The sequence below is a fragment of the Misgurnus anguillicaudatus genome, chromosome 10, assembly GCF_027580225.2.
Source record: "Misgurnus anguillicaudatus chromosome 10, ASM2758022v2, whole genome shotgun sequence".
Taxonomy (NCBI): domain Eukaryota; kingdom Metazoa; phylum Chordata; class Actinopteri; order Cypriniformes; family Cobitidae; genus Misgurnus; species Misgurnus anguillicaudatus.
The window spans coordinates 7,317,733-7,345,301 of NC_073346.2; the positions used below are offsets into that span (position 1 = coordinate 7,317,733).

Sequence of the window (27,569 nt, forward strand, 5' to 3'; positions counted from 1 at the left end):
GTTTTCCTTCCGCACAGTGTGCCACGCGTCCACGGCCTGAAGGCCAGCGTGTCCTCCCTGGTGGTCTAGTGGCTAGGATTCGGCGCTCTCACCGCCGCGGCCCGTGTTCGATTCCCGGTCAGGGAACGCTCTTTTGACGTGCGCTTGCCTTTTTCACCAGCCGGGTTATGCGCAATGCTGGCTTCGAAGGCAAGGATCGCAGCACCTCCAAGAGGCAAAGCTTCACTGCCTCCGGCCCATCGACCTAAGGTTGGACGGCTAAATTGCCTGCCTGCAGTCCTGCGCTCCGCAATCAGAGCCTGGTGTGCGTCCTCTGCTCTACTGAGGCATGTTGACGCAGGACAGCAGACACCCAACTTGTGGGAGGAAGGAGTAAAAACAGGATCGAGCCAGCCAGGAGTCGAACCTAGAATCTTCTGATCCGTAGTCAGACGCGTTATCCATTGCGCCACTGGCCCAACAACCTGGGAAGTCATGCTTGGAGAAGACAGCTGGATTCTGGAGGCCAGCTGCCAAACTTCATTATTAAATATTAATCCGGTTTTACTCTGCCATCATTAAATCCATTATTACACAATCAATAATTACATGGTTCCCTGCTGCAGCAGCCAAGGACAAGGCCAAGCTGCAGCGGGTGATCCGCTCGGCAGAGAGAGTGATCAACACCTCTCTACCCCTTGGAATCCCTTCACAACATCAGGGCTGTGAGAAGGGCAAGAAAAATTATGTCTGACCCATCTCATCCAGGCTGTACCATGTTTCAGCTGCTCCTTTCAGGTAGAAGGCTTCGGCTCCCGAGAACTGCAAAATCCCGGCATCGCCTGAGCTTCTTTCCCACGGCCGCCAGGCTGCTTAATGACAATCCAATTCCTTTTCAGGACTGAATGCACTGTTTGCACTTTATTGTTTCTATTACTCCTACTTTTATCATTCAGTATTAGTGTAAGTATCATTATTACTCTTAGCACCTTCCATTCACCTTCCATATGACTGTGTATTGTCATATCTTGTTCTGTCTTAATGTTTCGTTTGCCACATTACATCCATGCGTGACTGGATGTAAAGAATTCCAATTGTGTTTGACACTATATTGCAATAAATTGAACCTTGAACCTTCATCTCTACCAAAATGGGAAACCGGGTCATCCCCCGCGTGCCTGTCTCCTGGCGTCTTTGAAAAGGACGCTCCCTCGGAAGAAAGCGCGATACACAGCACGGGTGGCTACAACAAAGGTAAGAGAATGTCAGAAGTGGGATTCGAACCCACGCCTCCAGAGGAGACTGCGACCTGAACGCAGCGCCTTAGACCGCTCGGCCATCCTGACCAACCCAACTGGCCTGGGCGAGTCGATAGCGCTCCTCAGCGAATGTGCCGGTGTAGCTTTTGGAATGACTCACGATTTTATTGCCTTCATGCAGCTTATCTTTAATTCTTATTTATTTCTTTACAAACGCCTTGAAATAGTGACGAATGTGGATTTTTCTAAATGAGGAACAATGTGCCCGAAGCCTTTCATTTGCCAAAAGCACACCCAGCCCGTCTCCATATGCCCTGTAACAGATGCTGTCAAAGTGGTTTTGCATTCAATGATCCTTTCCCCCTTGATCATACTGTTTTAGAACAGGGTCACAAAAAGGAATCGCCATTCTCAAACCCTGCTCGTTCTACTTGAACGCGCAATGAAAATACTTGATCAAATGCGGATGGACGCCGGCATTGCAATTTAGCGAAAAAGCGCCATCTCTGTACGTCTCAGGGCCTTTTTATGGTTCGCAGTTGCCTTCTAATGTAGACAACAGTTAACCATACGGCGGCGACATCCTTAAAAGAACCGGTGGCATTGTGTCTCGAGCACACAAGGCAAACAAGAGATTCTTCAAGAGGTGAGTGCGAAGTACAGTTTACTGCCACAGGCAATGGCCGCAGAGCTTTTTCTTTAACAGACTCTAATACGTGGAACACGTCACCAACTTACATAGGACAGTCTTTCAACTTTAGCACAATTTAAGTTTTTCTACTAGATAATGAGGCTAAAGACGAGCCAAATACGTGATCACTGAACAACTGGGACTTTCCATTGTGGATATGTAACGTTATTCCATTAATCTGTCAGCTGTGTCAAATGTGTCAAATGTAAGTGTTTATTTATAATGGGTTTTATCTAGCCTGAGAGCATGTGCGCCAAGATCGTCCAGCAACGGCAGGCGTGCCATTCTCGACACCATTTAAAAGACGATAGGAATCCTGGGCATGACATAGCCCCTCTGTGTCTCCTTGAAGTTGTTTCTGTACGTGTAACAAATTAAGAACGAGAAGGTCCTCAGTGTGGGTAGCCAGAGTGCAAGAAGCCCAGTCGTGCTCTCCTCGTAGGAGTTTCCTCGCTGGTGGCGCACAAAATGCCACGCAACCAGACAAAAGGGGCCACCCAGGAGCCGTCGGTCTGGGCGTGCCTCGTTGGCGCAGTTAGGCAGCGCGTCAGTCTCATAATCTGAAGGTCGTGAGTTCGAGCCTCACACGGGGCAGGGTGCCCTTTTGTCGACTAGTTTGAGCCTTTAGCCCCGTTTTCCTTCCGCACAGTGTGCCACGCGTCCACGGCCTGAAGGCCAGCGTGTCCTCCCTGGTGGTCTAGTGGCTAGGATTCGGCGCTCTCACCGCCGCGGCCCGGGTTCGATTCCCGGTCAGGGAACGCTCTTTTGACGTGCGCTTGCCTTTTTCACCGGCCGGGTTATGCGCAATGCTGGCTTCGAAGGCAAGGATCGCAGCACCTCCAAGAGGCAAAGCTTCACTGCCTCCGGCCCATCGACCTAAGGTTGGACGGCTAAATTGCCTGCCTGCAGTCCTGCGCTCCGCCATCTGAGCAATCAGAGCCTGGTGTGCGTCCTCTGCTCTACTGAGGCATGTTGACGCAGGACAGCAGACACCCAACTTGTGGGAGGAAGGAGTAAAAACAGGATCGAGCCAGCCAGGAGTCGAACCTAGAATCTTCTGATCCGTAGTCAGACGCGTTATCCATTGCGCCACTGGCCCAACAACCTGGGAAGTCATGCTTGGAGAAGACAGCTGGATTCTGGAGGCCAGCTGCCAAACTTCATTATTAAATATTAATCCGGTTTTACTCTGCCATCATTAAATCCATTATTACACAATCAATAATTACATGGTTCCCTGCTGCAGCAGCCAAGGACAAGGCCAAGCTGCAGCGGGTGATCCGCTCGGCAGAGAGAGTGATCAACACCTCTCTACCTTCTCTGGAATCCCTTCACAACATCAGGGCTGTGAGAAGGGCAAGAAAAATTATGTCTGACCCATCTCATCCAGGCTGTACCATGTTTCAGCTGCTCCTTTCAGGTAGAAGGCTTCGGCTCCCGAGAACTGCAAAATCCCGGCATCGCCTGAGCTTCTTTCCCACGGCCGCCAGGCTGCTTAATGACAATTCAATTCCTTTTCAGGACTGAATGCACTGTTTGCACTTTATTGTTTCTATTACTCCTACTTTTATCATTCAGTATTAGTGTAAGTATCATTATTACTCTTAGCACCTTCCATTCACCTTCCATATGACTGTGTATTGTCATATCTTGTTCTGTCTTAATGTTTCGTTTGCCACATTACATCCATGCGTGACTGGATGTAAAGAATTCCAATTGTGTTTGACACTATATTGCAATAAATTGAACCTTGAACCTTCATCTCTACCAGAATGGGAAACCGGGTCATCCCCCGCGTGCCTGTCTCCTGGCGTCTTTGAAAAGGACGCTCCCTCGGAAGAAAGCGCGATGCACAGCACGGGTGGCTACAACAAAGGCAAGAGAATGTCAGAAGTGGGATTCGAACCCACGCCTCCAGAGGAGACTGCGACCTGAACGCAGCGCCTTAGACCGCTCGGCCATCCTGACCAACCCAATTGGCCCGGGCGAGTCGATTGCGCTCCTCAGCGAATGTGCCGGTGTAGCTTTTGGAATGACTCACGATTTTATTGCCTTCATGCAGCTCATCTTTAATTCTTATTTATTTCTTTACAAACGCCTTGAAATAGTGACGAATGTGGATTTTTCGAAATGAGGAATAATGTGCCCGAAGCCTTTCATTTGCCAAAAGCACACCCAGCCCGTCTCCATATGCCCTGTAACGGATGCTGTCAAAGTGGTTTTGCATTCAATGATCCTTTCCCCCTTGATCATACTGTTTTAGAACAGGGTCACAAAAAGGAATCGCCATTCTCAGACCCTGCTCGTTCTACTTGAACGCGCAACGAAAGTACTTAATCAAATGCGGATGGACGCCGGCATTGCAATTTAGCGAAAAAGCGCCATCTCTGTACGTCTCAGGGCCTTTTTATGGTTCGCAGTTGCCTTCTAATGTAGACAACAGTTAACCATACGGCGGCGACATCCTTAAAAGAACCGGTGGCATTGTGTCTCGAGCACACAAGGCAAACAAGAGATTCTTCAAGAGGTGAGTGCGAAGTACAGTTTACTGCCACAGGCAATGGCCGCAGAGCTTTTTCTTTAACAGACTCTAATACGTGGAACACGTCACCAACTTACATAGGACAGTCTTTCAACTTTAGCACAATTTAAGTTTTTCTACTAGATAATGAGGCTAAAGACGAGCCAAATACGTGATCACTGAACAACTGGGACTTTCCATTGTGGATATGTAACGTTATTCCATTAATCTGTCAGCTGTGTCAAATGTGTCAAATGTAAGTGTTTATTTATAATGGGTTTTATCTAGCCTGAGAGCATGTGCGCCAAGATCGTCCAGCAACGGCAGGCGTGCCATTCTCGACACCATTTAAAAGACGATAGGAATCCTGGGCATGACATAGCCCCTCTGTGTCTCCTTGAAGTTGTTTCTGTACGTGTAACAAATTAAGAACGAGAAGGTCCTCAGTGTGGGTAGCCAGAGTGCAAGAAGCCCAGTCGTGCTCTCCTCGTAGGAGTTTCCTCGCTGGTGGCGCACAAAATGCCACGCAACCAGACAAAAGGGGCCACCCAGGAGCCGTCGGTCTGGGCGTGCCTCGTTGGCGCAGTTAGGCAGCGCGTCAGTCTCATAATCTGAAGGTCGTGAGTTTGAGCCTCACACGGGGCAGGGTGCCCTTTTGTCGACTAGTTTGAGCCTTTAGCCCCGTTTTCCTTCCGCACAGTGTGCCACGCGTCCACGGCCTGAAGGCCAGCGTGTCCTCCCTGGTGGTCTAGTGGCTAGGATTCAGCGCTCTCACCGCCGCGGCCCGGGTTCGATTCCCGGTCAGGGAACGCTCTTTTGACGTGCGCTTGCCTTTTTCACCGGCCGGGTTATGCGCAATGCTGGCTTCGAAGGCAAGGATCGCAGCACCTCCAAGAGGCAAAGCTTCACTGCCTCCGGCCCATCGACCTAAGGTTGGACGGCTAAATTGCCTGCCTGCAGTCCTGCGCTCCGCAATCAGAGCCTGGTGTCCGTCCTCTGCTCTACTGAGGCATGTTGACGCAGGACAGCAGACACCCAACTTGTGGGAGGAAGGAGTAAAAACAGGATCGAGCCAGCCAGGAGTCGAACCTAGAATCTTCTGATCCGTAGTCAGACGCGTTATCCATTGCGCCACTGGCCCAACAACCTGGGAAGTCATGCTTGGAGAAGACAGCTGGATTCTGGAGGCCAGCTGCCAAACTTCATTATTAAATATTAATCCGGTTTTACTCTGCCATCATTAAATCCATTATTACACAATCAATAATTACATGGTTCCCTGCTGCAGCAGCCAAGGACAAGGCCAAGCTGCAGCGGGTGATCCGCTCGGCAGAGAGAGTGATCAACACCTCTCTACCTTCTCTGGAATCCCTTCACAACATCAGGGCTGTGAGAAGGGCAAGAAAAATTATGCCTGACCCATCTCATCCAGGCTGTACCATGTTTCAGCTGCTCCTTTCAGGTAGAAGGCTTTGGCTCCCGAGAACTGCAAAATCCCGGCATCGCCTGAGCTTCTTTCCCACGGCCGCCAGGCTGCTTAATGACAATCCAATTCCTTTTCAGGACTGAATGCACTGTTTGCACTTTATTGTTTCTATTACTCCTACTTTTATCATTCAGTATTAGTGTAAGTATCATTATTACTCTTAGCACCTTCCATTCACCTTCCATATGACTGTGTATTGTCATATCTTGTTCTGTCTTAATGTTTCGTTTGCCACATTACATCCATGCGTGACTGGATGTAAAGAATTCCAATTGTGTTTGACACTATATTGCAATAAATTGAACCTTGAACCTTCATCTCTACCAAAATGGGAAACCGGGTCATCCCCCGCGTGCCTGTCTCCTGGCGTCTTTGAAAAGGACGCTCCCTCGGAAGAAAGCGCGATACACAGCACGGGTGGCTACAACAAAGGTAAGAGAATGTCAGAAGTGGGATTCGAACCCACGCCTCCAGAGGAGACTGCGACCTGAACGCAGCGCCTTAGACCGCTCGGCCATCCTGACCAACCCAACTGGCCTGGGCGAGTCGATAGCGCTCCTCAGCGAATGTGCCGGTGTAGCTTTTGGAATGACTCACGATTTTATTGCCTTCATGCAGCTTATCTTTAATTCTTATTTATTTCTTTACAAACGCCTTGAAATAGTGACGAATGTGGATTTTTCTAAATGAGGAACAATGTGCCCGAAGCCTTTCATTTGCCAAAAGCACACCCAGCCCGTCTCCATATGCCCTGTAACAGATGCTGTCAAAGTGGTTTTGCATTCAATGATCCTTTCCCCCTTGATCATACTGTTTTAGAACAGGGTCACAAAAAGGAATCGCCATTCTCAGACCCTGCTCGTTCTACTTGAACGCGCAATGAAAATACTTGATCAAATGCGGATGGACGCCGGCATTGCAATTTAGCGAAAAAGCGCCATCTCTGTACGTCTCAGGGCCTTTTTATGGTTCGCAGTTGCCTTCTAATGTAGACAACAGTTAACCATACGGCGGCGACATCCTTAAAAGAACCGGTGGCATTGTGTCTCGAGCACACAAGGCAAACAAGAGATTCTTCAAGAGGTGAGTGCGAAGTACAGTTTACTGCCACAGGCAATGGCCGCAGAGCTTTTTCTTTAACAGACTCTAATACGTGGAACACGTCACCAACTTACATAGGACAGTCTTTCAACTTTAGCACAATTTAAGTTTTTCTACTAGATAATGAGGCTAAAGACGAGCCAAACACGTGATCACTGAACAACTGGGACTTTGCATTGTGGATATGTAACGTTATTCCATTAATCTGTCAGCTGTGTCAAATGTGTCAAATGTAAGTGTTTATTTATAATGGGTTTTATCTAGCCTGAGAGCATGTGCGCCAAGATCGTCCAGCAACGGCAGGCGTGCCATTCTCGACACCATTTAAAAGACGATAGGAATCCTGGGCATGACATAGCCCCTCTGTGTCTCCTTGAAGTTGTTTCTGTACGTGTAACAAATTAAGAACGAGAAGGTCCTCAGTGTGGGTAGCCAGAGTGCAAGAAGCCCAGTCGTGCTCTCCTCGCAGGAGTTTCCTCGCTGGTGGCGCACAAAATGCCACGCAACCAGACACAAGGGGCCACCCAGGAGCCGTCGGTCTGGGCGTGCCTCGTTGGCGCAGTTAGGCAGCGCGTCAGTCTCATAATCTGAAGGTCGTGAGTTCGAGCCTCACACGGGGCAGGGTGCCCTTTTGTCGACTAGTTTGAGCCTTTAGCCCCGTTTTCCTTCCGCACAGTGTGCCACGCGTCCACGGCCTGAAGGCCAGCGTGTCCTCCCTGGTGGTCTAGTGGCTAGGATTCGGCGCTCTCACCGCCGCGGCCCGGGTTCGATTCCCGGTCAGGGAACGCTCTTTTGACGTGCGCTTGCCTTTTTCACCGGCCGGGTTATGCGCAATGCTGGCTTCGAAGGCAAGGATCGCAGCACCTCCAAGAGGCAAAGCTTCACTGCCTCCGGCCCATCGACCTAAGGTTGGACGGCTAAATTGCCTGCCTGCAGTCCTGCGCTCCGCAATCAGAGCCTGGTGTGCGTCCTCTGCTCTACTGAGGCATGTTGACGCAGGACAGCAGACACCCAACTTGTGGGAGGAAGGAGTAAAAACAGGATCGAGCCAGCCAGGAGTCGAACCTAGAATCTTCTGATCCGTAGTCAGACGCGTTATCCATTGCGCCACTGGCCCAACAACCTGGGAAGTCATGCTTGGAGAAGACAGCTGGATTCTGGAGGCCAGCTGCCAAACTTCATTATTAAATATTAATCCGGTTTTACTCTGCCATCATTAAATCCATTATTACACAATCAATAATTACATGGTTCCCTGCTGCAGCAGCCAAGGACAAGGCCAAGCTGCAGCGGGTGATCCGCTCGGCAGAGAGAGTGATCAACACCTCTCTACCTTCTCTGGAATCCCTTCACAACATCAGGGCTGTGAGAAGGGCAAGAAAAATTATGTCTGACCCATCTCATCCAGGCTGTACCATGTTTCAGCTGCTCCTTTCAGGTAGAAGGCTTCGGCTCCCGAGAACTGCAAAATCCCGGCATCGCCTGAGCTTCTTTCCCACGGCCGCCAGGCTGCTTAATGACAATTCAATTCCTTTTCAGGACTGAATGCACTGTTTGCACTTTATTGTTTCTATTACTCCTACTTTTATCATTCAGTATTAGTGTAAGTATCATTATTACTCTTAGCACCTTCCATTCACCTTCCATATGACTGTGTATTGTCATATCTTGTTCTGTCTTAATGTTTCGTTTGACACATTACATCCATGCGTGACTGGATGTAAAGAGTTACAATTGTGTTTGACACTATATTGCAATAAATTGAACCTTGAACCTTCATCTCTACCAGAATGGGAATCCGGGTCATCCCCCGCGTGCCTGTCTCCTGGCGTCTTTGAAAAGGACGCTCCCTCGGAAGAAAGCGCGATACACAGCACGGGTGGCTACAACAAAGGCAAGAGAATGTCAGAAGTGGGATTCGAACCCACGCCTCCAGAGGAGACTGCGACCTGAACGCAGCGCCTTAGACCGCTCGGCCATCCTGACCAACCCAACTGGCCCGGGCGAGTCGATTGCGCTCCTCAGCGAATGTGCCGGTGTAGCTTTTGGAATGACTCACGATTTTATTGCCTTCATGCAGCTCATCTTTAATTCTTATTTATTTCTTTACAAACGCCTTGAAATAGTGACGAATGTGGATTTTTCGAAATGAGGAACAATGTGCCCGAAGCCTTTCATTTGCCAAAAGCACACCCAGCCCGTCTCCATATGCCCTGTAACGGATGCTGTCAAAGTGGTTTTGCATTCAATGATCCTTTCCCCCTTGATCATACTGTTTTAGAACAGGGTCACAAAAAGGAATCGCCATTCTCAGACCCTGCTCGTTCTACTTGAACGCGCAATGAAAATACTTGATCAAATGCGGATGGACGCCGGCATTGCAATTTAGCGAAAAAGCGCCATCTCTGTACGTCTCAGGGCCTTTTTATGGTTCGCAGTTGCCTTCTAATGTAGACAACAGTTAACCATACGGCGGCGACATCCTTAAAAGAACCGGTGGCATTGTGTCTCGAGCACACAAGGCAAACAAGAGATTCTTCAAGAGGTGAGTGCGAAGTACAGTTTACTGCCACAGGCAATGGCCGCAGAGCTTTTTCTTTAACAGACTCTAATACGTGGAACACGTCACCAACTTACATAGGACAGTCTTTCAACTTTAGCACAATTTAAGTTTTTCTACTAGATAATGAGGCTAAAGACGAGCCAAATACGTGATCACTGAACAACTGGGACTTTCCATTGTGGATATGTAACGTTATTCCATTAATCTGTCAGCTGTGTCAAATGTGTCAAATGTAAGTGTTTATTTATAATGGGTTTTATCTAGCCTGAGAGCATGTGCGCCAAGATCGTCCAGCAACGGCAGGCGTGCCATTCTCGACACCATTTAAAAGACGATAGGAATCCTGGGCATGACATAGCCCCTCTGTGTCTCCTTGAAGTTGTTTCTGTACGTGTAACAAATTAAGAACGAGAAGGTCCTCAGTGTGGGTAGCCATAGTGCAAGAAGCCCAGTCGTGCTCTCCTCGTAGGAGTTTCCTCGCTGGTGGCGCACAAAATGCCACGCAACCAGACAAAAGGGGCCACCCAGGAGCCGTCGGTCTGGGCGTGCCTCGTTGGCGCAGTTAGGCAGCGCGTCAGTCTCATAATCTGAAAGTCGTGAGTTCGAGCCTCACACGGGGCAGGGTGCCATTTTGTCGACTAGTTTGAGCCTTTAGCCCCGTTTTCCTTCCGCACAGTGTGCCACGCGTCCACGGCCTGAAGGCCAGCGTGTCCTCCCTGGTGGTCTAGTGGCTAGGATTCGGCGCTCTCACCGCCGCGGCCCGGGTTCGATTCCCGGTCAGGGAACGCTCTTTTGACGTGCGCTTGCCTTTTTCACCGGCCGGGTTATGCGCAATGCTGGCTTCGAAGGCAAGGATCGCAGCACCTCCAAGAGGCAAAGCTTCACTGCCTCCGGCCCATCGACCTAAGGTTGGACGGCTAAATTGCCTGCCTGCAGTCCTGCGCTCCGCAATCAGAGCCTGGTGTGCGTCCTCTGCTCTACTGAGGCATGTTGACGCAGGACAGCAGACACCCAACTTGTGGGAGGAAGGAGTAAAAACAGGATCGAGCCAGCCAGGAGTCGAACCTAGAATCTTCTGATCCGTAGTCAGACGCGTTATCCATTGCGCCACTGGCCCAACAACCTGGGAAGTCATGCTTGGAGAAGACAGCTGGATTCTGGAGGCCAGCTGCCAAACTTCATTATTAAATATTAATCCGGTTTTACTCTGCCATCATTAAATCCATTATTACACAATCAATAATTACATGGTTCCCTGCTGCAGCAGCCAAGGACAAGGCCAAGCTGCAGCGGGTGATCCGCTCGGCAGAGAGAGTGATCAACACCTCTCTACCTTCTCTGGAATCCCTTCACAACATCAGGGCTGTGAGAAGGGCAAGAAAAATTATGTCTGACCCATCTCATCCAGGCTGTACCATGTTTCAGCTGCTCCTTTCAGGTAGAAGGCTTCGGCTCCCGAGAACTGCAAAATCCCGGCATCGCCTGAGCTTCTTTCCCACGGCCGCCAGGCTGCTTAATGACAATTCAATTCCTTTTCAGGACTGAATGCACTGTTTGCACTTTATTGTTTCTATTACTCCTACTTTTATCATTCAGTATTAGTGTAAGTATCATTATTACTCTTAGCACCTTCCATTCACCTTCCATATGACTGTGTATTGTCATATCTTGTTCTGTCTTAATGTTTCGTTTGCCACATTACATCCATGCGTGACTGGATGTAAAGAATTCCAATTGTGTTTGACACTATATTGCAATAAATTGAACCTTGAACCTTCATCTCTACCAGAATGGGAAACCGGGTCATCCCCCGCGTGCCTGTCTCCTGGCGTCTTTGAAAAGGACGCTCCCTCGGAAGAAAGCGCGATACACAGCACGGGTGGCTACAACAAAGGCAAGAGAATGTCAGAAGTGGGATTCGAACCCACGCCTCCAGAGGAGACTGCGACCTGAACGCAGCGCCTTAGACCGCTCGGCCATCCTGACCAACCCAACTGGCCTGGGCGAGTCGATTGCGCTCCTCAGCGAATGTGCCGGTGTAGCTTTTGGAATGACTCACGATTTTATTGCCTTCATGCAGCTCATCTTTAATTCTTATTTATTTCTTTACAAACGCCTTGAAATAGTGACGAATGTGGATTTTTCGAAATGAGGAACAATGTGCCCAAAGCCTTTCATTTGCCAAAAGCACACCCAGCCCGTCTCCATATGCCCTGTAACGGATGCTGTCAAAGTGGTTTTGCATTCAATGATCCTTTCCCCCTTGATCATACTGTTTTAGAACAGGGTCACAAAAAGGAATCGCCATTCTCAGACCCTGCTCGTTCTACTTGAACGCGCAATGAAAATACTTGATCAAATGCGGATGGACGCCGGCATTGCAATTTAGCGAAAAAGCGCCATCTCTGTACGTCTCAGGGCCTTTTTATGGTTCGCAGTTGCCTTCTAATGTAGACAACAGTTAACCATACGGCGGCGACATCCTTAAAAGAACCGGTGGCATTGTGTCTCGAGCACACAAGGCAAACAACAGATTCTTCAAGAGGTGAGTGCGAAGTACAGTTTACTGCCACAGGCAATGGCCGCAGAGCTTTTTCTTTAACAGACTCTAATACGTGGAACACGTCACCAACTTACATAGGACAGTCTTTCAACTTTAGCACAATTTAAGTTTTTCTACTAGATAATGAGGCTAAAGACGAGCCAAATACGTGATCACTGAACAACTGGGACTTTCCATTGTGGATATGTAACGTTATTCCATTAATCTGTCAGCTGTGTCAAATGTGTCAAATGTAAGTGTTTATTTATAATGGGTTTTATCTAGCCTGAGAGCATGTGCGCCAAGATCGTCCAGCAACGGCAGGCGTGCCATTCTCGACACCATTTAAAAGACGATAGGAATCCTGGGCATGACATAGCCCCTCTGTGTCTCCTTGAAGTTGTTTCTGTACGTGTAACAAATTAAGAACGAGAAGGTCCTCAGTGTGGGTAGCCAGAGTGCAAGAAGCCCAGTCGTGCTCTCCTCGTAGGAGTTTCCTCGCTGGTGGCGCACAAAATGCCACGCAACCAGACAAAAGGGGCCACCCAGGAGCCGTCGGTCTGGGCGTGCCTCGTTGGCGCAGTTAGGCAGCGCGTCAGTCTCATAATCTGAAGGTCGTGAGTTCGAGCCTCACACGGGGCAGGGTGCCCTTTTGTCGACTAGTTTGAGCCTTTAGCCCCGTTTTCCTTCCGCACAGTGTGCCACGCGTCCACGGCCTGAAGGCCAGCGTGTCCTCCCTGGTGGTCTAGTGGCTAGGATTCGGCGCTCTCACCGCCGCGGCCCGGGTTCGATTCCCGGTCAGGGAACGCTCTTTTGACGTGCGCTTGCCTTTTTCACCGGCAGGGTTATGCGCAATGCTGGCTTCGAAGGCAAGGATCGCAGCACCTCCAAGAGGCAAAGCTTCACTGCCTCCGGCCCATCGACCTAAGGTTGGACGGCTAAATTGCCTGCCTGCAGTCCTGCGCTCCGCCATCTGAGCAATCAGAGCCTGGTGTGCGTCCTCTGCTCTACTGAGGCATGTTGACGCAGGACAGCAGACACCCAACTTGTGGGAGGAAGGAGTAAAAACAGGATCGAGCCAGCCAGGAGTCGAACCTAGAATCTTCTGATCCGTAGTCAGACGCGTTATCCATTGCGCCACTGGCCCAACAACCTGGGAAGTCATGCTTGGAGAAGACAGCTGGATTCTGGAGGCCAGCTGCCAAACTTCATTATTAAATATTAATCCGGTTTTACTCTGCCATCATTAAATCCATTATTACACAATCAATAATTACATGGTTCCCTGCTGCAGCAGCCAAGGACAAGGCCAAGCTGCAGTGGGTGATCCGCTCGGCAGAGAGAGTGATCAACACCTCTCTACCTTCTCTGGAATCCCTTCACAACATCAGGGCTGTGAGAAGGGCAAGAAAAATTATGTCTGACCCATCTCATCCAGGCTGTACCATGTTTCAGCTGCTCCTTTCAGGTAGAAGGCTTCGGCTCCCGAGAACTGCAAAATCCCGGCATCGCCTGAGCTTCTTTCCCACGGCCGCCAGGCTGCTTAATGACAATTCAATTCCTTTTCAGGACTGAATGCACTGTTTGCACTTTATTGTTTCTATTACTCCTACTTTTATCATTCAGTATTAGTGTAAGTATCATTATTACTCTTAGCACCTTCCATTCACCTTCCATATGACTGTGTATTGTCATATCTTGTTCTGTCTTAATGTTTCGTTTGCCACATTACATCCATGCGTGACTGGATGTAAAGAATTCCAATTGTGTTTGACACTATATTGCAATAAATTGAACCTTGAACCTTCATCTCTACCAGAATGGGAAACCGGGTCATCCCCCGCGTGCCTGTCTCCTGGCGTCTTTGAAAAGGACGCTCCCTCGGAAGAAAGCGCGATGCACAGCACGGGTGGCTACAACAAAGGCAAGAGAATGTCAGAAGTGGGATTCGAACCCACGCCTCCAGAGGAGACTGCGACCTGAACGCAGTGCCTTAGACCGCTCGGCCATCCTGACCAACCCAATTGGCCCGGGCGAGTCGATTGCGCTCCTCAGCGAATGTGCCGGTGTAGCTTTTGGAATGACTCACGATTTTATTGCCTTCATGCAGCTCATCTTTAATTCTTATTTATTTCTTTACAAACGCCTTGAAATAGTGACGAATGTGGATTTTTCGAAATGAGGAACAATGTGCCCGAAGCCTTTCATTTGCCAAAAGCACACCCAGCCCGTCTCCATATGCCCTGTAACGGATGCTGTCAAAGTGGTTTTGCATTCAATGATCCTTTCCCCCTTGATCATACTGTTTTAGAACAGGGTCACAAAAAGGAATCGCCATTCTCAGACCCTGCTCGTTCTACTTGAACGCGCAACGAAAATACTTAATCAAATGCGGATGGACGCCGGCATTGCAATTTAGCGAAAAAGCGCCATCTCTGTACGTCTCAGGGCCTTTTTATGGTTCGCAGTTGCCTTCTAATGTAGACAACAGTTAACCATACGGCGGCGACATCCTTAAAAGAACCGGTGGCATTGTGTCTCGAGCACACAAGGCAAACAAGAGATTCTTCAAGAGGTGAGTGCGAAGTACAGTTTACTGCCACAGGCAATGGCCGCAGAGCTTTTTCTTTAACAGACTCTAATACGTGGAACACGTCACCAACTTACATAGGACAGTCTTTCAACTTTAGCACAATTTAAGTTTTTCTACTAGATAATGAGGCTAAAGACGAGCCAAATACGTGATCACTGAACAACTGGGACTTTCCATTGTGGATATGTAACGTTATTCCATTAATCTGTCAGCTGTGTCAAATGTGTCAAATGTAAGTGTTTATTTATAATGGGTTTTATCTAGCCTGAGAGCATGTGCGCCAAGATCGTCCAGCAACGGCAGGCGTGCCATTCTCGACACCATTTAAAAGACGATAGGAATCCTGGGCATGACATAGCCCCTCTGTGTCTCCTTGAAGTTGTTTCTGTACGTGTAACAAATTAAGAACGAGAAGGTCCTCAATGTGGGTAGCCAGAGTGCAAGAAGCCCAGTCGTGCTCTCCTCGTAGGAGTTTCCTCGCTGGTGGCGCACAAAATGCCACGCAACCAGACAAAAGGGGCCACCCAGGAGCCGTCGGTCTGGGCGTGCCTCGTTGGCGCAGTTAGGCAGCGCGTCAGTCTCATAATCTGAAGGTCGTGAGTTCGAGCCTCACACGGGGCAGGGTGCCCTTTTGTCGACTAGTTTGAGCCTTTAGCCCCGTTTTCCTTCCGCACAGTGTGCCACGCGTCCACGGCCTGAAGGCCAGCGTGTCCTCCCTGGTGGTCTAGTGGCTAGGATTCGGCGCTCTCACCGCCGCGGCCCGGGTTCGATTCCCGGTCAGGGAACGCTCTTTTGACGTGCGCTTGCCTTTTTCACCGGCCGGGTTATGCGCAATGCTGGCTTCGAAGGCAAGGATCGCAGCACCTCCAAGAGGCAAAGCTTCACTGCCTCCGGCCCATCGACCTAAGGTTGGACGGCTAAATTGCCTGCCTGCAGTCCTGCGCTCCGCAATCAGAGCCTGGTGTCCGTCCTCTGCTCTACTGAGGCATGTTGACGCAGGACAGCAGACACCCAACTTGTGGGAGGAAGGAGTAAAAACAGGATCGAGCCAGCCAGGAGTCGAACCTAGAATCTTCTGATCCGTAGTCAGACGCGTTATCCATTGCGCCACTGGCCCAACAACCTGGGAAGTCATGCTTGGAGAAGACAGCTGGATTCTGGAGGCCAGCTGCCAAACTTCATTATTAAATATTAATCCGGTTTTACTCTGCCATCATTAAATCCATTATTACACAATCAATAATTACATGGTTCCCTGCTGCAGCAGCCAAGGACAAGGCCAAGCTGCAGTGGGTGATCCGCTCGGCAGAGAGAGTGATCAACACCTCTCTACCTTCTCTGGAATCCCTTCACAACATCAGGGCTGTGAGAAGGGCAAGAAAAATTATGTCTGACCCATCTCATCCAGGCTGTACCATGTTTCAGCTGCTCCTTTCAGGTAGAAGGCTTCGGCTCCCGAGAACTGCAAAATCCCGGCATCGCCTGAGCTTCTTTCCCACGGCCGCCAGGCTGCTTAATGACAATTCAATTCCTTTTCAGGACTGAATGCACTGTTTGCACTTTATTGTTTCTATTACTCCTACTTTTATCATTCAGTATTAGTGTAAGTATCATTATTACTCTTAGCACCTTCCATTCACCTTCCATATGACTGTGTATTGTCATATCTTGTTCTGTCTTAATGTTTCGTTTGCCACATTACATCCATGCGTGACTGGATGTAAAGAATTCCAATTGTGTTTGACACTATATTGCAATAAATTGAACCTTGAACCTTCATCTCTACCAGAATGGGAAACCGGGTCATCCCCCGCGTGCCTGTCTCCTGGCGTCTTTGAAAAGGACGCTCCCTCGGAAGAAAGCGCGATGCACAGCACGGGTGGCTACAACAAAGGCAAGAGAATGTCAGAAGTGGGATTCGAACCCACGCCTCCAGAGGAGACTGCGACCTGAACGCAGCGCCTTAGACCGCTCGGCCATCCTGACCAACCCAATTGGCCCGGGCGAGTCGATTGCGCTCCTCAGCGAATGTGCCGGTGTAGCTTTTGGAATGACTCACGATTTTATTGCCTTCATGCAGCTCATCTTTAATTCTTATTTATTTCTTTACAAACGCCTTGAAATAGTGACGAATGTGGATTTTTCGAAATGAGGAACAATGTGCCCGAAGCCTTTCATTTGCCAAAAGCACACCCAGCCCGTCTCCATATGCCCTGTAACGGATGCTGTCAAAGTGGTTTTGCATTCAATGATCCTTTCCCCCTTGATCATACTGTTTTAGAACAGGGTCACAAAAAGGAATCGCCATTCTCAGACCCTGCTCGTTCTACTTGAACGCGCAACGAAAATACTTAATCAAATGCGGATGGACGCCGGCATTGCAATTTAGCGAAAAAGCGCCATCTCTGTACGTCTCAGGGCCTTTTTATGGTTCGCAGTTGCCTTCTAATGTAGACAACAGTTAACCATACGGCGGCGACATCCTTAAAAGAACCGGTGGCATTGTGTCTCGAGCACACAAGGCAAACAAGAGATTCTTCAAGAGGTGAGTGCGAAGTACAGTTTACTGCCACAGGCAATGGCCGCAGAGCTTTTTCTTTAACAGACTCTAATACGTGGAACACGTCACCAACTTACATAGGACAGTCTTTCAACTTTAGCACAATTTAAGTTTTTCTACTAGATAATGAGGCTAAAGACGAGCCAAATACGTGATCACTGAACAACTGGGACTTTCCATTGTGGATATGTAACGTTATTCCATTAATCTGTCAGCTGTGTCAAATGTGTCAAATGTAAGTGTTTATTTATAATGGGTTTTATCTAGCCTGAGAGCATGTGCGCCAAGATCGTCCAGCAACGGCAGGCGTGCCATTCTCGACACCATTTAAAAGACGATAGGAATCCTGGGCATGACATAGCCCCTCTGTGTCTCCTTGAAGTTGTTTCTGTACGTGTAACAAATTAAGAACGAGAAGGTCCTCAGTGTGGGTAGCCAGAGTGCAAGAAGCCCAGTCGTGCTCTCCTCGTAGGAGTTTCCTCGCTGGTGGCGCACAAAATGCCACGCAACCAGACAAAAGGGGCCACCCAGGAGCCGTCGGTCTGGGCGTGCCTCGTTGGCGCAGTTAGGCAGCGCGTCAGTCTCATAATCTGAAGGTCGTGAGTTCGAGCCTCACACGGGGCAGGGTGCCCTTTTGTCGACTAGTTTGAGCCTTTAGCCCCGTTTTCCTTCCGCACAGTGTGCCACGCGTCCACGGCCTGAAGGCCAGCGTGTCCTCCCTGGTGGTCTAGTGGCTAGGATTCGGCGCTCTCACCGCCGCGGCCCGGGTTCGATTCCCGGTCAGGGAACGCTCTTTTGACGTGCGCTTGCCTTTTTCACCGGCCGGGTTATGCGCAATGCTGGCTTCGAAGGCAAGGATCGCAGCACCTCCAAGAGGCAAAGCTTCACTGCCTCCGGCCCATCGACCTAAGGTTGGACGGCTAAATTGCCTGCCTGCAGTCCTGCGCTCCGCAATCAGAGCCTGGTGTCCGTCCTCTGCTCTACTGAGGCATGTTGACGCAGGACAGCAGACACCCAACTTGTGGGAGGAAGGAGTAAAAACAGGATCGAGCCAGCCAGGAGTCGAACCTAGAATCTTCTGATCCGTAGTCAGACGCGTTATCCATTGCGCCACTGGCCCAACAACCTGGGAAGTCATGCTTGGAGAAGACAGCTGGATTCTGGAGGCCAGCTGCCAAACTTCATTATTAAATATTAATCCGGTTTTACTCTGCCATCATTAAATCCATTATTACAAAATCAATAATTACATGGTTCCCTGCTGCAGCAGCCAAGGACAAGGCCAAGCTGCAGCGGGTGATCCGCTCGGCAGAGAGAGTGATCAACACCTCTCTACCTTCTCTGGAATCCCTTCACAACATCAGGGCTGTGAGAAGGGCAAGAAAAATTATGTCTGACCCATCTCATCCAGGCTGTACCATGTTTCAGCTGCTCCTTTCAGGTAGAAGGCTTCGGCTCCCGAGAACTGCAAAATCCCGTCATCGCCTGAGCTTCTTTCCCACGGCCGCCAGGCTGCTTAATGACAATTCAATTCCTTTTCAGGACTGAATGCACTGTTTGCACTTTATTGTTTCTATTACTCCTACTTTTATCATTCAGTATTAGTGTAAGTATCATTATTACTCTTAGCACCTTCCATTCACCTTCCATATGACTGTGTATTGTCATATCTTGTTCTGTCTTAATGTTTCGTTTGCCACATTACATCCATGCGTGACTGGATGTAAAGAATTCCAATTGTGTTTGACACTATATTGCAATAAATTGAACCTTGAACCTTCATCTCTACCAGAATGGGAAACCGGGTCATCCCCCGCGTGCCTGTCTCCTGGCGTCTTTGAAAAGGACGCTCCCTCGGAAGAAAGCGCGATGCACAGCACGGGTGGCTACAACAAAGGCAAGAGAATGTCAGAAGTGGGATTCGAACCCACGCCTCCAGAGGAGACTGCGACCTGAACGCAGCGCCTTAGACCGCTCGGCCATCCTGACCAACCCAATTGGCCCGGGCGAGTCGATTGCGCTCCTCAGCGAATGTGCCGGTGTAGCTTTTGGAATGACTCACGATTTTATTGCCTTCATGCAGCTCATCTTTAATTCTTATTTATTTCTTTACAAACGCCTTGAAATAGTGACGAATGTGGATTTTTCGAAATGAGGAACAATGTGCCCGAAGCCTTTCATTTGCCAAAAGCACACCCAGCCCGTCTCCATATGCCCTGTAACGGATGCTGTCAAAGTGGTTTTGCATTCAATGATCCTTTCCCCCTTGATCATACTGTTATAGAACAGGGTCACAAAAAGGAATCGCCATTCTCAGACCCTGCTCGTTCTACTTGAACGCGCAACGAAAATACTTAATCAAATGCGGATGGACGCCGGCATTGCAATTTAGCGAAAAAGCGCCATCTCTGTACGTCTCAGGGCCTTTTTATGGTTCGCAGTTGCCTTCTAATGTAGACAACAGTTAACCATACGGCGGCGACATCCTTAAAAGAACCGGTGGCATTGTGTCTCGAGCACACAAGGCAAACAAGAGATTCTTCAAGAGGTGAGTGCGAAGTACAGTTTACTGCCACAGGCAATGGCCGCAGAGCTTTTTCTTTAACAGACTCTAATACGTGGAACACGTCACCAACTTACATAGGACAGTCTTTCAACTTTAGCACAATTTAAGTTTTTCTACTAGATAATGAGGCTAAAGACGAGCCAAATACGTGATCACTGAACAACTGGGACTTTCCATTGTGGATATGTAACGTTATTCCATTAATCTGTCAGCTGTGTCAAATGTGTCAAATGTAAGTGTTTATTTATAATGGGTTTTATCTAGCCTGAGAGCATGTGCGCCAAGATCGTCCAGCAACGGCAGGCGTGCCATTCTCGACACCATTTAAAAGACGATAGGAATCCTGGGCATGACATAGCCCCTCTGTGTCTCCTTGAAGTTGTTTCTGTACGTGTAACAAATTAAGAACGAGAAGGTCCTCAGTGTGGGTAGCCATAGTGCAAGAAGCCCAGTCGTGCTCTCCTCGTAGGAGTTTCCTCGCTGGTGGCGCACAAAATGCCACGCAACCAGACAAAAGGGGCCACCCAGGAGCCGTCGGTCTGGGCGTGCCTCGTTGGCGCAGTTAGGCAGCGCGTCAGTCTCATAATCTGAAAGTCGTGAGTTCGAGCCTCACACGGGGCAGGGTGCCATTTTGTCGACTAGTTTGAGCCTTTAGCCCCGTTTTCCTTCCGCACAGTGTGCCACGCGTCCACGGCCTGAAGGCCAGCGTGTCCTCCCTGGTGGTCTAGTGGCTAGGATTCGGCGCTCTCACCGCCGCGGCCCGGGTTCGATTCCCGGTCAGGGAACGCTCTTTTGACGTGCGCTTGCCTTTTTCACCGGCCGGGTTATGCGCAATGCTGGCTTCGAAGGCAAGGATCGCAGCACCTCCAAGAGGCAAAGCTTCACTGCCTCCGGCCCATCGACCTAAGGTTGGACGGCTAAATTGCCTGCCTGCAGTCCTGCGCTCCGCAATCAGAGCCTGGTGTGCGTCCTCTGCTCTACTGAGGCATGTTGACGCAGGACAGCAGACACCCAACTTGTGGGAGGAAGGAGTAAAAACAGGATCGAGCCAGCCAGGAGTCGAACCTAGAATCTTCTGATCCGTAGTCAGACGCGTTATCCATTGCGCCACTGGCCCAACAACCTGGGAAGTCATGCTTGGAGAAGACAGCTGGATTCTGGAGGCCAGCTGCCAAACTTCATTATTAAATATTAATCCGGTTTTACTCTGCCATCATTAAATCCATTATTACACAATCAATAATTACATGGTTCCCTGCTGCAGCAGCCAAGGACAAGGCCAAGCTGCAGCGGGTGATCCGCTCGGCAGAGAGAGTGATCAACACCTCTCTACCTTCTCTGGAATCCCTTCACAACATCAGGGCTGTGAGAAGGGCAAGAAAAATTATGTCTGACCCATCTCATCCAGGCTGTACCATGTTTCAGCTGCTCCTTTCAGGTAGAAGGCTTCGGCTCCCGAGAACTGCAAAATCCCGGCATCGCCTGAGCTTCTTTCCCACGGCCGCCAGGCTGCTTAATGACAATTCAATTCCTTTTCAGGACTGAATGCACTGTTTGCACTTTATTGTTTCTATTACTCCTACTTTTATCATTCAGTATTAGTGTAAGTATCATTATTACTCTTAGCACCTTCCATTCACCTTCCATATGACTGTGTATTGTCATATCTTGTTCTGTCTTAATGTTTCGTTTGCCACATTACATCCATGCGTGACTGGATGTAAAGAATTCCAATTGTGTTTGACACTATATTGCAATAAATTGAACCTTGAACCTTCATCTCTACCAGAATGGGAAACCGGGTCATCCCCCGCGTGCCTGTCTCCTGGCGTCTTTGAAAAGGACGCTCCCTCGGAAGAAAGCGCGATGCACAGCACGGGTGGCTACAACAAAGGCAAGAGAATGTCAGAAGTGGGATTCGAACCCACGCCTCCAGAGGAGACTGCGACCTGAACGCAGCGCCTTAGACCGCTCGGCCATCCTGACCAACCCAATTGGCCCGGGCGAGTCGATTGCGCTCCTCAGCGAATGTGCCGGTGTAGCTTTTGGAATGACTCACGATTTTATTGCCTTCATGCAGCTCATCTTTAATTCTTATTTATTTCTTTACAAACGCCTTGAAATAGTGACGAATGTGGATTTTTCGAAATGAGGAACAATGTGCCCGAAGCCTTTCATTTGCCAAAAGCACACCCAGCCCGTCTCCATATGCCCTGTAACGGATGCTGTCAAAGTGGTTTTGCATTCAATGATCCTTTCCCCCTTGATCATACTGTTATAGAACAGGGTCACAAAAAGGAATCGCCATTCTCAGACCCTGCTCGTTCTACTTGAACGCGCAACGAAAATACTTAATCAAATGCGGATGGACGCCGGCATTGCAATTTAGCGAAAAAGCGCCATCTCTGTACGTCTCAGGGCCTTTTTATGGTTCGCAGTTGCCTTCTAATGTAGACAACAGTTAACCATACGGCGGCGACATCCTTAAAAGAACCGGTGGCATTGTGTCTCGAGCACACAAGGCAAACAAGAGATTCTTCAAGAGGTGAGTGCGAAGTACAGTTTACTGCCACAGGCAATGGCCGCAGAGCTTTTTCTTTAACAGACTCTAATACGTGGAACACGTCACCAACTTACATAGGACAGTCTTTCAACTTTAGCACAATTTAAGTTTTTCTACTAGATAATGAGGCTAAAGACGAGCCAAATACGTGATCACTGAACAACTGGGACTTTCCATTGTGGATATGTAACGTTATTCCATTAATCTGTCAGCTGTGTCAAATGTGTCAAATGTAAGTGTTTATTTATAATGGGTTTTATCTAGCCTGAGAGCATGTGCGCCAAGATCGTCCAGCAACGGCAGGCGTGCCATTCTCGACACCATTTAAAAGACGATAGGAATCCTGGGCATGACATAGCCCCTCTGTGTCTCCTTGAAGTTGTTTCTGTACGTGTAACAAATTAAGAACGAGAAGGTCCTCAGTGTGGGTAGCCATAGTGCAAGAAGCCCAGTCGTGCTCTCCTCGTAGGAGTTTCCTCGCTGGTGGCGCACAAAATGCCACGCAACCAGACAAAAGGGGCCACCCAGGAGCCGTCGGTCTGGGCGTGCCTCGTTGGCGCAGTTAGGCAGCGCGTCAGTCTCATAATCTGAAAGTCGTGAGTTCGAGCCTCACACGGGGCAGGGTGCCATTTTGTCGACTAGTTTGAGCCTTTAGCCCCGTTTTCCTTCCGCACAGTGTGCCACGCGTCCACGGCCTGAAGGCCAGCGTGTCCTCCCTGGTGGTCTAGTGGCTAGGATTCGGCGCTCTCACCGCCGCGGCCCGGGTTCGATTCCCGGTCAGGGAACGCTCTTTTGACGTGCGCTTGCCTTTTTCACCGGCCGGGTTATGCGCAATGCTGGCTTCGAAGGCAAGGATCGCAGCACCTCCAAGAGGCAAAGCTTCACTGCCTCCGGCCCATCGACCTAAGGTTGGACGGCTAAATTGCCTGCCTGCAGTCCTGCGCTCCGCAATCAGAGCCTGGTGTGCGTCCTCTGCTCTACTGAGGCATGTTGACGCAGGACAGCAGACACCCAACTTGTGGGAGGAAGGAGTAAAAACAGGATCGAGCCAGCCAGGAGTCGAACCTAGAATCTTCTGATCCGTAGTCAGACGCGTTATCCATTGCGCCACTGGCCCAACAACCTGGGAAGTCATGCTTGGAGAAGACAGCTGGATTCTGGAGGCCAGCTGCCAAACTTCATTATTAAATATTAATCCGGTTTTACTCTGCCATCATTAAATCCATTATTACACAATCAATAATTACATGGTTCCCTGCTGCAGCAGCCAAGGACAAGGCCAAGCTGCAGCGGGTGATCCGCTCGGCAGAGAGAGTGATCAACACCTCTCTACCTTCTCTGGAATCCCTTCACAACATCAGGGCTGTGAGAAGGGCAAGAAAAATTATGTCTGACCCATCTCATCCAGGCTGTACCATGTTTCAGCTGCTCCTTTCAGGTAGAAGGCTTCGGCTCCCGAGAACTGCAAAATCCCGGCATCGCCTGAGCTTCTTTCCCACGGCCGCCAGGCTGCTTAATGACAATTCAATTCCTTTTCAGGACTGAATGCACTGTTTGCACTTTATTGTTTCTATTACTCCTACTTTTATCATTCAGTATTAGTGTAAGTATCATTATTACTCTTAGCACCTTCCATTCACCTTCCATATGACTGTGTATTGTCATATCTTGTTCTGTCTTAATGTTTCGTTTGCCACATTACATCCATGCGTGACTGGATGTAAAGAATTCCAATTGTGTTTGACACTATATTGCAATAAATTGAACCTTGAACCTTCATCTCTACCAGAATGGGAAACCGGGTCATCCCCCGCGTGCCTGTCTCCTGGCGTCTTTGAAAAGGACGCTCCCTCGGAAGAAAGCGCGATACACAGCACGGGTGGCTACAACAAAGGCAAGAGAATGTCAGAAGTGGGATTCGAACCCACGCCTCCAGAGGAGACTGCGACCTGAACGCAGCGCCTTAGACCGCTCGGCCATCCTGACCAACCCAACTGGCCTGGGCGAGTCGATTGCGCTCCTCAGCGAATGTGCCGGTGTAGCTTTTGGAATGACTCACGATTTTATTGCCTTCATGCAGCTCATCTTTAATTCTTATTTATTTCTTTACAAACGCCTTGAAATAGTGACGAATGTGGATTTTTCGAAATGAGGAACAATGTGCCCAAAGCCTTTCATTTGCCAAAAGCACACCCAGCCCGTCTCCATATGCCCTGTAACGGATGCTGTCAAAGTGGTTTTGCATTCAATGATCCTTTCCCCCTTGATCATACTGTTTTAGAACAGGGTCACAAAAAGGAATCGCCATTCTCAGACCCTGCTCGTTCTACTTGAACGCGCAATGAAAATACTTGATCAAATGCGGATGGACGCCGGCATTGCAATTTAGCGAAAAAGCGCCATCTCTGTACGTCTCAGGGCCTTTTTATGGTTCGCAGTTGCCTTCTAATGTAGACAACAGTTAACCATACGGCGGCGACATCCTTAAAAGAACCGGTGGCATTGTGTCTCGAGCACACAAGGCAAACAACAGATTCTTCAAGAGGTGAGTGCGAAGTACAGTTTACTGCCACAGGCAATGGCCGCAGAGCTTTTTCTTTAACAGACTCTAATACGTGGAACACGTCACCAACTTACATAGGACAGTCTTTCAACTTTAGCACAATTTAAGTTTTTCTACTAGATAATGAGGCTAAAGACGAGCCAAATACGTGATCACTGAACAACTGGGACTTTCCATTGTGGATATGTAACGTTATTCCATTAATCTGTCAGCTGTGTCAAATGTGTCAAATGTAAGTGTTTATTTATAATGGGTTTTATCTAGCCTGAGAGCATGTGCGCCAAGATCGTCCAGCAACGGCAGGCGTGCCATTCTCGACACCATTTAAAAGACGATAGGAATCCTGGGCATGACATAGCCCCTCTGTGTCTCCTTGAAGTTGTTTCTGTACGTGTAACAAATTAAGAACGAGAAGGTCCTCAGTGTGGGTAGCCAGAGTGCAAGAAGCCCAGTCGTGCTCTCCTCGTAGGAGTTTCCTCGCTGGTGGCGCACAAAATGCCACGCAACCAGACAAAAGGGGCCACCCAGGAGCCGTCGGTCTGGGCGTGCCTCGTTGGCGCAGTTAGGCAGCGCGTCAGTCTCATAATCTGAAGGTCGTGAGTTCGAGCCTCACACGGGGCAGGGTGCCCTTTTGTCGACTAGTTTGAGCCTTTAGCCCCGTTTTCCTTCCGCACAGTGTGCCACGCGTCCACGGCCTGAAGGCCAGCGTGTCCTCCCTGGTGGTCTAGTGGCTAGGATTCGGCGCTCTCACCGCCGCGGCCCGGGTTCGATTCCCGGTCAGGGAACGCTCTTTTGACGTGCGCTTGCCTTTTTCACCGGCAGGGTTATGCGCAATGCTGGCTTCGAAGGCAAGGATCGCAGCACCTCCAAGAGGCAAAGCTTCACTGCCTCCGGCCCATCGACCTAAGGTTGGACGGCTAAATTGCCTGCCTGCAGTCCTGCGCTCCGCCATCTGAGCAATCAGAGCCTGGTGTGCGTCCTCTGCTCTACTGAGGCATGTTGACGCAGGACAGCAGACACCCAACTTGTGGGAGGAAGGAGTAAAAACAGGATCGAGCCAGCCAGGAGTCGAACCTAGAATCTTCTGATCCGTAGTCAGACGCGTTATCCATTGCGCCACTGGCCCAACAACCTGGGAAGTCATGCTTGGAGAAGACAGCTGGATTCTGGAGGCCAGCTGCCAAACTTCATTATTAAATATTAATCCGGTTTTACTCTGCCATCATTAAATCCATTATTACACAATCAATAATTACATGGTTCCCTGCTGCAGCAGCCAAGGACAAGGCCAAGCTGCAGTGGGTGATCCGCTCGGCAGAGAGAGTGATCAACACCTCTCTACCTTCTCTGGAATCCCTTCACAACATCAGGGCTGTGAGAAGGGCAAGAAAAATTATGTCTGACCCATCTCATCCAGGCTGTACCATGTTTCAGCTGCTCCTTTCAGGTAGAAGGCTTCGGCTCCCGAGAACTGCAAAATCCCGGCATCGCCTGAGCTTCTTTCCCACGGCCGCCAGGCTGCTTAATGACAATTCAATTCCTTTTCAGGACTGAATGCACTGTTTGCACTTTATTGTTTCTATTACTCCTACTTTTATCATTCAGTATTAGTGTAAGTATCATTATTACTCTTAGCACCTTCCATTCACCTTCCATATGACTGTGTATTGTCATATCTTGTTCTGTCTTAATGTTTCGTTTGCCACATTACATCCATGCGTGACTGGATGTAAAGAATTCCAATTGTGTTTGACACTATATTGCAATAAATTGAACCTTGAACCTTCATCTCTACCAGAATGGGAAACCGGGTCATCCCCCGCGTGCCTGTCTCCTGGCGTCTTTGAAAAGGACGCTCCCTCGGAAGAAAGCGCGATGCACAGCACGGGTGGCTACAACAAAGGCAAGAGAATGTCAGAAGTGGGATTCGAACCCACGCCTCCAGAGGAGACTGCGACCTGAACGCAGCGCCTTAGACCGCTCGGCCATCCTGACCAACCCAATTGGCCCGGGCGAGTCGATTGCGCTCCTCAGCGAATGTGCCGGTGTAGCTTTTGGAATGACTCACGATTTTATTGCCTTCATGCAGCTCATCTTTAATTCTTATTTATTTCTTTACAAACGCCTTGAAATAGTGACGAATGTGGATTTTTCGAAATGAGGAACAATGTGCCCGAAGCCTTTCATTTGCCAAAAGCACACCCAGCCCGTCTCCATATGCCCTGTAACGGATGCTGTCAAAGTGGTTTTGCATTCAATGATCCTTTCCCCCTTGATCATACTGTTTTAGAACAGGGTCACAAAAAGGAATCGCCATTCTCAGACCCTGCTCGTTCTACTTGAACGCGCAACGAAAATACTTAATCAAATGCGGATGGACGCCGGCATTGCAATTTAGCGAAAAAGCGCCATCTCTGTACGTCTCAGGGCCTTTTTATGGTTCGCAGTTGCCTTCTAATGTAGACAACAGTTAACCATACGGCGGCGACATCCTTAAAAGAACCGGTGGCATTGTGTCTCGAGCACACAAGGCAAACAAGAGATTCTTCAAGAGGTGAGTGCGAAGTACAGTTTACTGCCAC

The 27,569-nt window shown here is 49.3% G+C and overlaps 38 non-coding genes across 38 annotated transcripts; 16 read left to right on the plus strand and 22 right to left on the minus strand.

Annotated features, from left to right (window-relative positions):
• Positions 1-385: 385 nt before the first annotated feature.
• On the minus strand, positions 386-458 carry trnar-acg (transfer RNA arginine (anticodon ACG)). The gene has a single exon. It is a non-coding gene; the product is annotated as a tRNA-Arg (tRNA).
• Positions 459-1,242: 784 nt separating this feature from the next.
• On the minus strand, positions 1,243-1,325 carry trnal-cag (transfer RNA leucine (anticodon CAG)). Its single transcript has one exon. It is a non-coding gene; the product is annotated as a tRNA-Leu (tRNA).
• Positions 1,326-2,449: 1,124 nt separating this feature from the next.
• trnam-cau (transfer RNA methionine (anticodon CAU)) lies at positions 2,450-2,523 on the plus strand. Its single transcript has one exon. It is a non-coding gene; the product is annotated as a tRNA-Met (tRNA).
• A 92-nt stretch (positions 2,524-2,615) lies between these two features.
• Positions 2,616-2,687, plus strand: trnae-cuc (transfer RNA glutamic acid (anticodon CUC)). The gene has a single exon. It is a non-coding gene; the product is annotated as a tRNA-Glu (tRNA).
• A 268-nt stretch (positions 2,688-2,955) lies between these two features.
• Positions 2,956-3,028, minus strand: trnar-acg (transfer RNA arginine (anticodon ACG)). The gene has a single exon. It is a non-coding gene; the product is annotated as a tRNA-Arg (tRNA).
• A 786-nt stretch (positions 3,029-3,814) lies between these two features.
• trnal-cag (transfer RNA leucine (anticodon CAG)) lies at positions 3,815-3,897 on the minus strand. Its single transcript has one exon. It is a non-coding gene; the product is annotated as a tRNA-Leu (tRNA).
• A 1,124-nt stretch (positions 3,898-5,021) lies between these two features.
• On the plus strand, positions 5,022-5,095 carry trnam-cau (transfer RNA methionine (anticodon CAU)). Its single transcript has one exon. It is a non-coding gene; the product is annotated as a tRNA-Met (tRNA).
• Positions 5,096-5,518: 423 nt separating this feature from the next.
• Positions 5,519-5,591, minus strand: trnar-acg (transfer RNA arginine (anticodon ACG)). Its single transcript has one exon. It is a non-coding gene; the product is annotated as a tRNA-Arg (tRNA).
• Positions 5,592-6,377: 786 nt separating this feature from the next.
• On the minus strand, positions 6,378-6,460 carry trnal-cag (transfer RNA leucine (anticodon CAG)). The gene has a single exon. It is a non-coding gene; the product is annotated as a tRNA-Leu (tRNA).
• Positions 6,461-7,584: 1,124 nt separating this feature from the next.
• On the plus strand, positions 7,585-7,658 carry trnam-cau (transfer RNA methionine (anticodon CAU)). Its single transcript has one exon. It is a non-coding gene; the product is annotated as a tRNA-Met (tRNA).
• Positions 7,659-7,750: 92 nt separating this feature from the next.
• trnae-cuc (transfer RNA glutamic acid (anticodon CUC)) lies at positions 7,751-7,822 on the plus strand. Its single transcript has one exon. It is a non-coding gene; the product is annotated as a tRNA-Glu (tRNA).
• Positions 7,823-8,081: 259 nt separating this feature from the next.
• trnar-acg (transfer RNA arginine (anticodon ACG)) lies at positions 8,082-8,154 on the minus strand. The gene has a single exon. It is a non-coding gene; the product is annotated as a tRNA-Arg (tRNA).
• A 786-nt stretch (positions 8,155-8,940) lies between these two features.
• On the minus strand, positions 8,941-9,023 carry trnal-cag (transfer RNA leucine (anticodon CAG)). Its single transcript has one exon. It is a non-coding gene; the product is annotated as a tRNA-Leu (tRNA).
• Positions 9,024-10,313: 1,290 nt separating this feature from the next.
• trnae-cuc (transfer RNA glutamic acid (anticodon CUC)) lies at positions 10,314-10,385 on the plus strand. Its single transcript has one exon. It is a non-coding gene; the product is annotated as a tRNA-Glu (tRNA).
• A 259-nt stretch (positions 10,386-10,644) lies between these two features.
• On the minus strand, positions 10,645-10,717 carry trnar-acg (transfer RNA arginine (anticodon ACG)). The gene has a single exon. It is a non-coding gene; the product is annotated as a tRNA-Arg (tRNA).
• Positions 10,718-11,503: 786 nt separating this feature from the next.
• On the minus strand, positions 11,504-11,586 carry trnal-cag (transfer RNA leucine (anticodon CAG)). The gene has a single exon. It is a non-coding gene; the product is annotated as a tRNA-Leu (tRNA).
• A 1,124-nt stretch (positions 11,587-12,710) lies between these two features.
• On the plus strand, positions 12,711-12,784 carry trnam-cau (transfer RNA methionine (anticodon CAU)). Its single transcript has one exon. It is a non-coding gene; the product is annotated as a tRNA-Met (tRNA).
• Positions 12,785-12,876: 92 nt separating this feature from the next.
• Positions 12,877-12,948, plus strand: trnae-cuc (transfer RNA glutamic acid (anticodon CUC)). Its single transcript has one exon. It is a non-coding gene; the product is annotated as a tRNA-Glu (tRNA).
• A 268-nt stretch (positions 12,949-13,216) lies between these two features.
• On the minus strand, positions 13,217-13,289 carry trnar-acg (transfer RNA arginine (anticodon ACG)). The gene has a single exon. It is a non-coding gene; the product is annotated as a tRNA-Arg (tRNA).
• A 786-nt stretch (positions 13,290-14,075) lies between these two features.
• Positions 14,076-14,158, minus strand: trnal-cag (transfer RNA leucine (anticodon CAG)). The gene has a single exon. It is a non-coding gene; the product is annotated as a tRNA-Leu (tRNA).
• Positions 14,159-15,282: 1,124 nt separating this feature from the next.
• Positions 15,283-15,356, plus strand: trnam-cau (transfer RNA methionine (anticodon CAU)). Its single transcript has one exon. It is a non-coding gene; the product is annotated as a tRNA-Met (tRNA).
• A 92-nt stretch (positions 15,357-15,448) lies between these two features.
• On the plus strand, positions 15,449-15,520 carry trnae-cuc (transfer RNA glutamic acid (anticodon CUC)). The gene has a single exon. It is a non-coding gene; the product is annotated as a tRNA-Glu (tRNA).
• A 259-nt stretch (positions 15,521-15,779) lies between these two features.
• On the minus strand, positions 15,780-15,852 carry trnar-acg (transfer RNA arginine (anticodon ACG)). The gene has a single exon. It is a non-coding gene; the product is annotated as a tRNA-Arg (tRNA).
• A 786-nt stretch (positions 15,853-16,638) lies between these two features.
• On the minus strand, positions 16,639-16,721 carry trnal-cag (transfer RNA leucine (anticodon CAG)). Its single transcript has one exon. It is a non-coding gene; the product is annotated as a tRNA-Leu (tRNA).
• A 1,124-nt stretch (positions 16,722-17,845) lies between these two features.
• On the plus strand, positions 17,846-17,919 carry trnam-cau (transfer RNA methionine (anticodon CAU)). The gene has a single exon. It is a non-coding gene; the product is annotated as a tRNA-Met (tRNA).
• Positions 17,920-18,011: 92 nt separating this feature from the next.
• trnae-cuc (transfer RNA glutamic acid (anticodon CUC)) lies at positions 18,012-18,083 on the plus strand. Its single transcript has one exon. It is a non-coding gene; the product is annotated as a tRNA-Glu (tRNA).
• Positions 18,084-18,342: 259 nt separating this feature from the next.
• Positions 18,343-18,415, minus strand: trnar-acg (transfer RNA arginine (anticodon ACG)). Its single transcript has one exon. It is a non-coding gene; the product is annotated as a tRNA-Arg (tRNA).
• A 786-nt stretch (positions 18,416-19,201) lies between these two features.
• trnal-cag (transfer RNA leucine (anticodon CAG)) lies at positions 19,202-19,284 on the minus strand. Its single transcript has one exon. It is a non-coding gene; the product is annotated as a tRNA-Leu (tRNA).
• A 1,290-nt stretch (positions 19,285-20,574) lies between these two features.
• trnae-cuc (transfer RNA glutamic acid (anticodon CUC)) lies at positions 20,575-20,646 on the plus strand. Its single transcript has one exon. It is a non-coding gene; the product is annotated as a tRNA-Glu (tRNA).
• A 259-nt stretch (positions 20,647-20,905) lies between these two features.
• On the minus strand, positions 20,906-20,978 carry trnar-acg (transfer RNA arginine (anticodon ACG)). The gene has a single exon. It is a non-coding gene; the product is annotated as a tRNA-Arg (tRNA).
• A 786-nt stretch (positions 20,979-21,764) lies between these two features.
• trnal-cag (transfer RNA leucine (anticodon CAG)) lies at positions 21,765-21,847 on the minus strand. Its single transcript has one exon. It is a non-coding gene; the product is annotated as a tRNA-Leu (tRNA).
• Positions 21,848-23,137: 1,290 nt separating this feature from the next.
• trnae-cuc (transfer RNA glutamic acid (anticodon CUC)) lies at positions 23,138-23,209 on the plus strand. Its single transcript has one exon. It is a non-coding gene; the product is annotated as a tRNA-Glu (tRNA).
• Positions 23,210-23,468: 259 nt separating this feature from the next.
• trnar-acg (transfer RNA arginine (anticodon ACG)) lies at positions 23,469-23,541 on the minus strand. Its single transcript has one exon. It is a non-coding gene; the product is annotated as a tRNA-Arg (tRNA).
• Positions 23,542-24,327: 786 nt separating this feature from the next.
• trnal-cag (transfer RNA leucine (anticodon CAG)) lies at positions 24,328-24,410 on the minus strand. The gene has a single exon. It is a non-coding gene; the product is annotated as a tRNA-Leu (tRNA).
• A 1,124-nt stretch (positions 24,411-25,534) lies between these two features.
• On the plus strand, positions 25,535-25,608 carry trnam-cau (transfer RNA methionine (anticodon CAU)). The gene has a single exon. It is a non-coding gene; the product is annotated as a tRNA-Met (tRNA).
• A 92-nt stretch (positions 25,609-25,700) lies between these two features.
• Positions 25,701-25,772, plus strand: trnae-cuc (transfer RNA glutamic acid (anticodon CUC)). Its single transcript has one exon. It is a non-coding gene; the product is annotated as a tRNA-Glu (tRNA).
• Positions 25,773-26,040: 268 nt separating this feature from the next.
• Positions 26,041-26,113, minus strand: trnar-acg (transfer RNA arginine (anticodon ACG)). Its single transcript has one exon. It is a non-coding gene; the product is annotated as a tRNA-Arg (tRNA).
• A 786-nt stretch (positions 26,114-26,899) lies between these two features.
• trnal-cag (transfer RNA leucine (anticodon CAG)) lies at positions 26,900-26,982 on the minus strand. Its single transcript has one exon. It is a non-coding gene; the product is annotated as a tRNA-Leu (tRNA).
• Between the last annotated feature and the right edge of the window lie 587 nt (positions 26,983-27,569).